The following is a 12,479-nucleotide window of genomic DNA, read 5'->3' as shown; positions in this document are numbered from 1 at the left end:
GTTGAAAGAACAAATTCCATGTTATAGTGTTAAGCTACAAAAACTTTGCAATATTAGTTCCGAAAATACTAAATAAAAATTTTACTTTTTTTTAAAGGTTTATTTGAGAGAGCAAGAATGAGAGTACATGAGAGGGAGGAGGGTCAGAGGGAGAAGCAGACTCCCCGCTGAGCAGGGAGCCCGATGCGGGGCTTGATCCCAGGACTCCGGGATCATGACCTGAGCCGAAGGCAGTTGCTTAACCGACTGAGCCACCCAGGCGCCCCTAAAAATCTTACTTTAAATTTGCTATTTAAATGACATATTAAAGACTGAAACAAAAAATAACAAAACAGAATTCTTATTAGATCATGGTGAGATTCTTCTCAAGCTGTAGAACAGTCTCCTTAAAGGCAGAATCCTCTGCCCAGTTGGCTTTACTTCCTAAAAGGAGGTTCTGAAACATGTTGAATAACTGTCGTAATTTGTATCTGCAGGTTTTGTTGTATGGTGTTTATCTTGTCTGAATTTTCCCTATGGGCCAAATCATCTTTCTGTTTGTTCTTTTCAGTCTGTATTTCTAAAAGCTTACTTTCTGAAGCTTGTTTTAATTGTAATCTCTTCTTTCTAGCATCAATTAGTTTTTCCTCCAAATCCCAAGATTCCTGGTGTGATTTCATTATTAATTTGTTTAGCTTTAATACGTGTTTCATGTTATCCATGAGCACATTGGTCTTGGGTTAATTTTCTCCAGGTTTTTTTTAAGTGCAGTTGAAAGTTGCATACTGTCTAATGCAAGCATTTTTATTTCAAAAGCAATTTTCACATCTTCCATTTCATTTTCCAGGTCTTCAATTTTAGCTTCAATTTGCTTATCTTGCATAATTTGTTCTGGAGTTTTTTCTTTATTTGCATCAACCACTGATTTATATTCCAAGAGCTGTTGTTTTGTCTGCGCTCTCAGCCTGAGCAGCAGGGTCAAGTGGTCCTCGGGACGCGCCCTCTGGACGCCAGCGACCTATGGTGGCTCGCCTTCCCCGCCTCCCACTCTGGAGTCCACGGTTTGGTGGCCGCTTGCTCTTGGGGTTGCTTCTCCATTCTGACTGGCGTGAAGAGGAATTGCCTGGGACAGAAAGATGCAGCCTCAGGACCCGATTTTCCCGCCACTAAACTGACCTATCTAATGTCCTTTTTCTGCTGCATGATCCTATCCAGCACACCACACTATTTAGTGTTAGGTTTATATCTAGTCGTCGTATTGCCTTAGACTTTTCCTGGTTGTGAGTTTCTCAGACTTTCCTTGTCTTTGATGACCTCCACAGTTTGGAGGGTTTCTGTCCCTCAACTGATATTTGTCTGAATTTTTTCCTTATAATTAGACTGAGATTATATGCTTCCAGGAGGAAACACAGGCAGATAAAGTGCCATTCTCATGAAATCCTATCAAGGGTACATACTATCAACATGACTTACCCTGTCGATGCTCTGGATTACCTGGCTGAAGTGTATTTGTCAGATTTCTCCACTGTAAAGTTACCCTTTTCCCCTTCTGCATACCTTCCATACACTTCTGGAGAAGATCACTATGTGAATATCAGAGTTACAGAGTAAGAGTTGTGACTCCACCTCCTTGAGGGTGGAATATTCACATAATTTAGAGTTTTTCTTTTGTTTATTTTATTTTATTTTATTTTATTTTATTTTATTTTATTTTATTATGTTATGTTAGTCACCATACAATATATTATTAGTTTTTGATGTAGTGTTCCATGATTCATTGTTTGCATATAATACCCAGTGCTCCATGCAGAACGTGCCCTCCTTAATATCCATCACCAGGCTAACCAATCCCCCCTCCCCTCTAAAACCCTGTTTGTTTCTCAGAGTCCATAGTCTCTCATGGTTCATCTCTCCCTCCAATTCCCCCCCCACACACATTTTTCCCTTCCTTCTCCTAATGTCCTCCATGCTATTCCTTATGTTCCACAAATAAGTGAAACCATATGATAATTGACTTTCTCTGCTTGACTCATTTCACTCAGCATAATCTCCTCCAGTCCCATCCATGTTGATGTAAAAGTTGGGTATTCATCCTTTCTGAGGGCTGAGTAATACTCCATTGTATATATGGACCACATCTTCTTTATCCATTCATCTGTTGAAGGGCATCTCGGCTCTTTCCACAGTTTGGCTATTGCGGACATTGCTGCTGTGAACATTGGGGTGCATATAGCCCTTCTTTTCACTACATCTGTGTCTTTGGGGTAAATACCCAGGAGTGCAATTGCTGGGTCATAGGGTAGCTCTAATTTTAATTTTTTGAGGCACCTCCACACTGTTTTCCAAAGTGGCTGTACCAACTTGCATTCCCACCAACAGTGTAAGAAGGTTCCCCTTTCTCCACAACCTCTCCAACATTTGTTGTTTCTTGCCTTGTCCATTTTTGCCATTCTAACTGGTGTAAGGTTATTTTTTTGACAGAGAGAGACACAGTGAGAGAGGGAACACAAGCAGGGGGAGTGGAAGAAGCAGGCTTCCCACTGAGCAGGGAGCCTGATATGGGGCTTGATCCCAGGACGCTGGGATCATGACCTGAGCCAAAGACAGATGCTTAACCGACTGAGCCACCCAGGCGCCCCTTTTTTTTTGTTTTAAAGATTTTATTTATTTTTGTGAGAGAGAAAGCATAAGCAGGGGGAGGGGCCAAGGGAGAAGCAGACTCCCCACTGAGTGGGGAGCCGGATGTGGGACTCGATCCCAGGACACTGGGATCATGGCCTGAGCTGGAGACAGACGCCCAACCGACTGAGCCACCCAGGCGCCCGATTATTTAGAATTTTTCTGCATGAGACCTATGTCTATTCTCCCCATGTATTTAGTGTTCATTTATTTATATCAATATGGATCGCATATTTATTTTATACTTCAGGTTATATCTCAATACATTTTATTTATTTTGTTGCTCAAATTGCTACGGCTTTGGCCACTGGGAGCTCTTTCAGTTGCCTGCCATGTCACTTTGATACACTCCCATCATGTGTTGTCTTAGAGTACTTCCTTACTGTCTGGTACCATAAAATGCTCCAAGATTATCTTGTATATTCTCTTCCTTAATCCTAAAATCGGCCATTTCTTCAGAAAGCCAGGTTCCTTTTATTGGAGACCAGTGTTAGAAATCAAGACTTGAGTATGAGGTTTGCTCACAGTCCTTGGGACGTCAATGCTTCTAGACCATCTGAGTTGAGAGAGCAAATATATGTGTGTTGCCTGGCCTCATAGAATAAGTTGGGAAGTTTTTCTGCTTCTTATAATTTTCTAGAGGAAGTTGTAGAAGATGGGTATGAGTTTGTAAGTATTTTGTAGAATTTACAAGTGTAGCCAATGGGGTCTGCTGCTTTATGCTTTGGGAAAATATTATTTATTGATTCAATTTCTTTAATTGAAATAGTTATTCTGTTTATCTATTTATCCATATCTGAATTTTGTTAGTTTGTTCTTTTAAGGAATTGGTCCATTTCATCTAGTTTATCAAATTCATGGTCCAGATTTGTTCATAGTACCCTTTTATTATCCATTTGAAGTCCCTGAGGTCAGTGCTCATGACCCCTCTTTCATTTCTGATATTGGTAACTTGTGTCCTCTCTCTCTGTGTTTCTGTCTAGTCTGGCTAAAAGTTCATCAGTTTTATTTATTCAGCCTTTGATTTCATTAATCTTTCTTGATTGTTTTCCTGCTTTCAATTTCCTTGATTTGTACTCTAATTTGTCTTTTCTGCTGCTTGCTTTTAGCCTATAAATATTTAAACTTATAACCTGGATCCACATTTTATTTTATTTAAAGGTTTATTTATTTATTATTTATTTATTTTAGAGAGAGAGAGAGCGCCAATGGGAGGGGGCAGAGGGAGAAGGAGAGCATCTCAAGCAGAGAGCGTCGAGCCTGACAAGGGACTCGATCTCACGACCCTGAGATCATGACCTGAGCTGAAATCAAGAGTCGGTTGCTTAGCCAACTGCACCACCCAGGCATCCCTGGATTCACATTTTAGATTATTGGATCTCTCTCTTAGTTTGGTCTGTTTAATTTGTCAATGAGTATTCAGGTTCAGTTGAATTTTCTTACTGAGAATGTTTCCATGTTACTTCCTCTTTTAAATTCTTACAGTGTAACTCGTGAAGTTGATGCTAAATGATTTCATTGCACATCTTTATTGTATATAGAAAACGCCATCACGGGGTGGCTGAGTGGTAGAGTTGGTTAAGTGCCTGACTCTTGGTTTTGGCTCAGGTCATGATGTCAGAGTCATGAGATCAAGTCCCACGTCGGGCTCTGTGCTCAGTGGGGTGTCTGCTTGAGATTCTCTCCCACTGCCTTTGCCCCTCTCCCTGCTCTTTCTCTAAAATAAATAAATAAACCTTTAAAAAAAAAAAAGAAAGAAAATCCATTGCCACAACTGTCCTTTGTTATCTTGTTCAATGTTTTGAATCTTAATTTAAACTTGTCTGCCGCTATATTTGGACTCTTTTATTATTATTATTATTATTATTATTATTATTATTTTGCATATGTTTGATGTGCCTTTGAAACCATTTAATGTCAATCTTTCTGTGTCACTTTGTTGAAAAACTAAAGAGAATTCTTGGAAAGTTACTAGTTTAACATTTTACCTCTGCTCTTAACCTCAAAATATCCCCTCTACCTGCCAGAGCTAACTGTTGGAACAAGGAGATGGATGGCTTGAGTGAGACTTCAGGCTCTCTTAGATATCCAGGTCAGGGTGCCTTGAGGGCTTTGTCCCTGGAAGTCAGCAAAATGAGAAAAAACAGTCCGTCGACCCCTGGAGCTGATCCTGAAAAGATGTCAATTCTACTCTTTTTTTTTTTTTTTAAAGATTTTATTTATTTATTTGACAGAGAAAGACACAGCGAGAGGGAACACAAACGGGGAGCGGGAGAGGGAGAAGCAGACTCCCTGCCGAGCAGGGAGCCCGATGCAGGACTCAATCCCGGGACTCCAGGATCATGACCTGAGCCGGAGGCAGTCGCTTAACCAACTGAGCCACCCAGGCGCCCTCATTTCTACTCTTTAATACCCAGATGTAAATTTATTGGAGCCTACATCCATATGTTGGGAGTGTCTCCACACTGTGACTGGAGTGATATTTACAGATGCATTATTATCATGTTATCCCTGTGCATATAGCATCTCAAGGGCTTTCTGTTATATTGAAATATAAGCTCCTTGGGGCGCCTGGGTGGCTCAGTCGGTTAAGTGTCTGCCTTCGGCTCAGGTCATGATCCCAGGGTCCTGGGATTGAGTCCTGCATCAGGCTCCCTGCTAGATGGGGAGCCTGCTTCTCTCCCTCTGCCTCTGCCTCTCTCTCTCTCTCTCTGACTTTCATGAATAAAAAAAAAAAAAAAAAAGAAAAGAAATATAAGCTCCTTAACATGTCTTCTGAGTCCTGTGTGATGCGATTCCTACCTACTCCCCCAACGTCACCTCTCTTACCACTGCACCCACACTACCTGTGTTGAAGTTCTTTGATAGGTAAACCTTTTTCCCACCTCCTCTTCTTGAAACCTGTTTTTCTCTAAAACTGTACTCATTTTCTCTCTGCTTCTTTAGTTGAATAATGCCACCTCATCCTTTAAATCAACAATTTAATTCCCTTAATCATAATGTCTCACTTAGCCCACACCTACACCTTATTACAACAACTTATACTTCGTAGTCATCGCTTTTATACCGAGCAGTTATAGGACTTATGAAGAGAACTCACAGAGTCAGAATGGGATGGTGTTTAAGAATGTGGACTCTGGATCCCAGTGGCCTGGAGTCAAACACAACTCTGCCACCTAGTTGTGGGATCATAGCATACTTAACCTTTCTATGCCACAGTTCTTTCATCTGTAAAAATATCAGTAAGAGGAACTAAATCATATATTTTTGGTGAGGATTAAATAATATATGAAGAGCTTCGAACAGTCCCTGGCATGCAGTACATTCATATGTTAGCTATTAGTACTATTGTTTTTATGGCAAATTGTACCTATGGATTTGTACGTGAATTTGTGCTTACTGTTTTCTCCCACACTGGTCTAGTAGTTCTCAGAGAGCAGAGAACGTGATAATTATTCTGCACTGTGTCTTCAGCAGTGTCTAATGAATTAACATTTGCTTAATTACTTAACATTAAAGTCATGAAATAATTTATGAGACTATGTGAGGTGAAAAGTTGTGGACGGTAACAAGGACGACACTACTGGAGCTTTTTCTACCTAACACCAAATAATGTACTCAATCTCATAGGAAGTTATTAATTTATAACCCTCGCTTTCAGCCATTAAACTGGAAGGACTAACACAGTCAGTACTCCTCAGGAGTACCGTGGAGGTACAGTGCTGTCAGCTACAGCCAAGCACGGTCCTGAGGCTTATTCAGAAACTGTAAAGGAATTGGGATAAAATACAATTTGACTTCAAAGTGTGAAATGCAGAGTTTAAAAACTCCCACGTACTACGACGGATTACCTCCTACAACCAGAAACAGTTAGGACATTTAGAGGGGCGCTGTTACAAAGAAGACACAGAAGAAACCCGTGAATCAAGAGCGAGCTGCTTTACGTCCTCACTCTGACTGACTAATCTCAGAATACAGCAAACTGTTGAATTGTGTGGGGAGCACGAAAGCCATAATTTTCCGTCCCTGCCTTAAACTGGGCCCAGACACACTTTCCACTCCCCATTTTATTTTTGTTGTTGTTGTTCATTTTTATTTCATAGTCCTAAATCTAACTCTGCAATCCAGCTAGACTCGCAGGGGAGTAAGGAAAATAAGGAGCCCATAGAACTGCAGCAAGAGCACAGAGATCATAGGATGTTTTGAGCAGATGGGGGTGCAGGGGTGCTCTCCTGAGCTACAGAAGGAATAGTCTGGTGGTTAAGATAAAACACAAGTCAAATTTATCCGGTTTGTCCACAGTCAGCAATGGTGGTCTTCTTGCTGGTCTTGCCATTGCTGGACCCAAAGCGCTCCATGGCGTCCACAAGAGTCCTGCCTCCCTCACCTTGCCAGAGACCATGCTTGCCATCACACTCAGTCTTGGCAGTGCAGATGGAAAACTGAACCGTCCGTGTCGGGTCCAGCGTTTGCCATGGACGAGATGCCAGGACCCATATGCTTCAGGATGAGACTCTCATCTTTAAACTTCTCCCCACACATGGAGTTACTGCCAGGGCCATTGTGGTGGGCGAAGTCACCCCCCTGGCACATAAATCCTGAAATAATCCTGTGAAAGCAGGAACCTTATAACCAAATCCTTTCTCCCCAGGGCTCAGAACACTGAAGTTTTCTTTTCCTTTTTTAGAAGATTTTATTTATTTGACAGAAAGAGCATGAGCAGGGGGGAGGGGCAGAGGCAGAGGGACAAACAGACTCCCTGCTGAGTGTGGAGCCCCACGTGGGGCTCGATCCCAGGACCCTGAGATCCTGACCTGAGCCAAAGGCAGATGTTTCACCGACTGAGCCCTGCAGGCGCCCCGAACACAAGTTTTCTGCTGTCTTTGCAATTTGTCTGCAAACAGCTGGAGGGCGATGCAGCCCACGGGCTAGCCCCCCACAGTGATGTCAAGAACGTGGTGGGCTTGACCATGGCTGGGTGCTGCTGGTGATGCCTGAGCAGCGGCATCTGCAAGGCTCCAATCCCTATTTTAAACAACACTGAGACCAAGCAATAATAGCTTAGCTACTTGCTCCAGGAAATATCAACTGAACGGCTCACTTATCAAGGTTTCTTTCAAGTCTTTGGCCTTGCTGTGCCCACCAACCAAAGCTACTATTTTTAAGCTCTGCCCAAACTCAACCAATTCTCTGTCTTGCAAGGTTCACTTCATAATCACTCACTCAGGTCTGAAAACCTTATAAATAGCCTTCCCTAACTTTTCCCTTTTGAGACACCAATACCGCTGTCGAGAATTTTCCATTTCTGGGGTGGGTGTGATAAACAGCTTTGCTTGATCAACAGCTGTGTATGGCGGTCTTTGGGGAATTTGACGATCAGTAGATACAGTGTAAGTTTTTGGTGGACATACACATTTATTCTTTTTTTTTTTTTTTACTGTGAATAAACTCCATTATCGACAGTTTCCACATTTCATAAAAGACAATAAATTGGAAGGAAGGTCCATCTTATGAGTGAAAGCAAACAATATAGTATGAAAATAGTAAGAATCATCTTGATTCCTGTTTTCTTATGCTTAGTAGGGACTTTGCTGAGGTTTACCTGTAGTGATGCATATGAAACACCAGGAACATCCCAAAGGTGGTTTGCTGGGTAACTGAAAAGAAATGTTAAAATTAAATAATTCTTTGGGTTTACCAAGATGCCTTGAGGTAGAGGGAGTGGGAATTATTTTCTTTAATTTAGTGTAGGTTTTTCTAACCTTGGTGATAATGGTTTGTGGTTGCTAGGATACACAGGCTTTGCCATTCAGAGAACATGTTCTCAGAACACTAATTAGTCTTTTAACATTTGTTAACTTCTGTGCTGAGCGCATGGCACATCCAGTTTTTGAATATTGACTCATGCACATCCCCAGTGAGCTGACCATTGAATTGGTGATCATGTTTTTCCGTAGTGTTCATACACATTTATTCTTATTGAATATATGCCTAGGAATGAATTTTTGAGGTCAGAGAATAGGCAGATGATATATTGTCAAGTAATGGCCTCTTCCCTAAATCCACGTCTTATAGTTCCCCCACACATCAGCTATGTGAGTAGCTTTGGCCAATGGGACGTTGCAAACATGACATAAGCAGAAATTTGAAAAGGGATTGTCCTCTTGGAACACTGACGCCATGTGAAGAAGCCTGGGTTGGTTTGTTGAAGACTGATAATCAACAGCCATCACTTGACATAGGAGTGAAGTCATTTTAGACTATCTGGTGCCAGACAGACCATAGTACTGTAATGCCATTCCCCAGTCTTGTCTTCCCTGAGCAAGACTAGTGGAAGAACCATCTGGCTGAACTCAGCCCAAGCTGCTGATCTAGAGAATCATGAACAAATTAAAGAATTACTGTTTTATGCCACTAAACTTTGAGATGGTTGGTTAACGTGGCAAACATAACTGATATGGTATATACTAACTTTAATAGAAACTGACAAACAGCTTTCCGAATGTTTGTACCATTGCAACACTCCCTCCAGCTGTGTAGGAGAGTTCGAGTTTCTCCACATCCTCACCAGTGCTTGGTGTTGTCTTCCTTGGGTTTTCAGCCATTATTCATAGTAAGAACGTATTGCACTTTTTTGGATGAGTACTGAATTGAGTATCTTTTTATATGTTTGTCAGCCATTTAGATCTCTTTTTGTGAAGTTCTTGTTCAAGTTAATTGCCCATTTAAAAAAATTTGATATTTTTCTTTTTAGGATTGATGCTGGAGTTCTTTATAGGTTCAGGATACGAGTCTTTTTATCAGGTATATAGAGGGTAAGTATTTTCTCCAGTACTCAGTAGCCTGCCCTTTGATGTTCTCTACAGTGTCTTTTGATAATCAGACTAACTTATTTTTTTCATATATTGTTAGTATTTTTTGTGTCCTGTTGGAATCCTTGTTTACCAAGGCCATGAAGACGTTTTTCTGTGTACTCTTTTCCAAGCTTGTGGTAGTTTGTCTCCATGATGTTCACCAATTTCTTCTCTATGCACACGTCATGCCATTCCCCTAATAATAGAAAGACTGTATTCTTCCTTTCCCTCTTGAATCTGGATTCATGGTCTCGTGACTCACCTGACTGATAGAATGCTGTGAAAATAGACATTCTGGAACTTTGGAGTTTTGGTCATAAAAAGTTTAAAGCTTCTACCATGGTTTTTTAGAACACTCACATTAGAGGAAGCCAGCAAGCATGTTAGAAATCTAACTACTCTTGAGACCACTTGGTGGAGAAGGAGTGCTCCCAGTAAGCACCCAGGCATTTCAAACATCACAGATGAAGCACCAGGCATGTAAGTGAAAGAACATATTGAATACTTTATTCCCAAAAGATGCTATAAGAAGAAGACATGAGGCCCCAGACATATGGCCCCATCTGAGCTGTGACAACCATTTTCCACTTTAGAAGTCGTCCTTGCTGAGGACCCAGACATCATAGAGCAGAACTGAGTGTTCCTGGAAGTTCTCTTTCTGAACCAAAACTGACAAGTGGCTGTAGCCCAGGGCTACTCTAGAGTGGTGTCGCATTTAGAGTGGGTTATTACTGGGTTCTTAGTGGTATCACCTTTTATATTTGCTACTATATTCTCGTTGAACCTGAGGGAAAGTTAAGGCAAGGCCTATTGTGTCTCTCCACTGGACTTACAAAGTCTGGTATTTCTATCCTTTTTCATAGAACTGATATTATACTAATAAAGATAATATAGTATGAGCTTTCAGAAAAGAAGACTTTCCTGAAAAATGTACAGTTCCTAGGGTGCCTGAGTGGTTCAGTTGGCTAAGCATCTGACTCTTGATTTCAGTTCAGGTTGTGATCTCAGGGTTGTAAGATTGAGCCCCGCCTCAGGCTCCCTGCTCTGCGGGGAGTCTGCTTCTCTCCCTCTCCTGCCCCTCCCCCTGTTCATGCTCTCTCTCTAAAATAAATAAATAAATCTTTAAAAAAATGTACAGTTCCTCAAACAAAGGTAATATTTATTTTTCCTCAAATACTTCAGGAAGTTTTTAGGGCTCGAATATTTCTAATGATTAGTTTAGTCTGACTGTATTCTTTCCCTGAAATGACTATGATGATGTGATCATGTTGGAATGTTTGCTATCAGTCAATATTATGAGAGGCACTTACCATAGCTCAGCTTACAGAATTTTTATGTTGAAAATTAATACAGGAAAATCAGGGCACCTGGGTGGCTCAGTCGGTTAAGCGTCTGCCTTCAGCTCAGGTCATGATCCCAGGGTCCTATAGAGTCTTGCATTGGGCTCTCTGTTCTGCGGGGAGTCTGCTTCTCCCTTTGCCCTTCTACCCACTCATTCTCTCAATCTCTCTCTCAAATAAATAAATAAAACCTTAGAAAAAATAAAACAGGAAAATCAAATTAGCTAACGTCGTTACTCTTAAATACTATTAACAAAGTTTATAGACTTAAGTATAGACTCAAAATGGAAATGACTTGGCAATACTGTTGAATCTTTCCAAAACCCTAAAAAGGGCAATTCAACCATTTGTTCAGAGTTTTGATGACTTAAAGGAGGAAGAGTCAAAATCTGGGAGTTACCCCTGTTCAGCCAAAGGATGCTGTGTATTCCCTCCATCTAAGGATGCGTTCTGACCATGAAGCCAAACAGCAGCACCCTGGGGGCTGTGGGCCCACAGTCAGCCCTCCATCCTGGGCTAGCCCACTGTTCCCTGGCCAGTAGCATCAGCCCCCCTCACCGGCTGCTCTTCTCAACCACCTACACTTTCAAACATCCACACAATCATCTTGCTTTTCATAGTTAAAGCAAACATATTAATGCAAACACAGTATCAATAACTGTTTAAACCAACCCCATTAGATTTGTAGAATAATTCATATTTTACAGCTAAATAACCTAGGAATCAGAGAGATTAAGAAGCATAAGCAAGGATACACATTTAAAATATGATGGAGCTGGGATTCAATTCTAACTCAGTAACTAAATGGTCTATGCTCTTCCCACTGCTCTTTAGTGAAGGAAAATAAAAGTTAAAGACTAGAAGGGAAAGAAAAGGTATTTTCTGAGATCCAGGGCTAAATCTGGACACTAACAATTACTATATACACCATGAGAAATTGATGACAAGAGTGAATTCAGAAGGAGAAACGTTTTCTTAATTTCTGGGACATCTTATAATTTCATGGAAACCTGTATCCAGCCTGTGAAAAGGATATCACCGCATACAAATGAGGAATCACACGGAGGTGTTTACTCTATGTTAACTAACTGGAAGTAAAATAAGAACTTAAAAAAATAATAAATAAACTGAGGTGTTTAAGGATTAGACAGTTTAATCATAAGATGTTTGAATCAAATATAAAATTAATTCCATCTGGACTGATCATTTGCATTGATTTGAAAGTAACTTCTGGGCATAATGTGTGGATTATACTTTTAAGTCAGAAAATGTTATGATGAAAGCTTTATACAGTTGACTCTTGAAGAACACAGGTTTGACCTGTGTGGGTTAACTTACACACAGATTTCTTTCGATAAATACATGCAAATGTATTTTCTCTTCCTTACAATTTTCTTAATAACATTTTCTTTTCTGTAGGTTAGTTGATTGTGAGGATAAGTATAAAATACATGTAACATACAAAATATGTGCTAATGGACTATCTATGTTATTGGTAAGGATTTTGGTCAGCAGTAGACTATTAGCAGTCAGCCTTTAGGGGAGTCAAAAATTATACGCAGATTTTCAACTCCATCAGGGTGTCAGTGTTCCTAAGCCCCCCACTGTTCAAGAGTCCACTGTATTT

The 12,479-nt window shown here is 40.7% G+C and overlaps 1 pseudogene; it reads right to left on the bottom strand.

Moving 5' to 3' along the window:
* Positions 1-343: 343 nt before the first annotated feature.
* Positions 344-1,077, bottom strand: LOC117997518 (annotated as a pseudogene).
* Between the last annotated feature and the right edge of the window lie 11,402 nt (positions 1,078-12,479).

Source organism: Mirounga leonina, unplaced genomic scaffold (genome assembly GCF_011800145.1).
Source record: "Mirounga leonina isolate KUSES-001 unplaced genomic scaffold, KU_Mleo_1.0 Mir_366, whole genome shotgun sequence".
Taxonomy (NCBI): domain Eukaryota; kingdom Metazoa; phylum Chordata; class Mammalia; order Carnivora; family Phocidae; genus Mirounga; species Mirounga leonina.
Note: the sequence above shows the minus strand (reverse complement) of the source record. Positions and strands in the feature narration are given on the sequence as shown.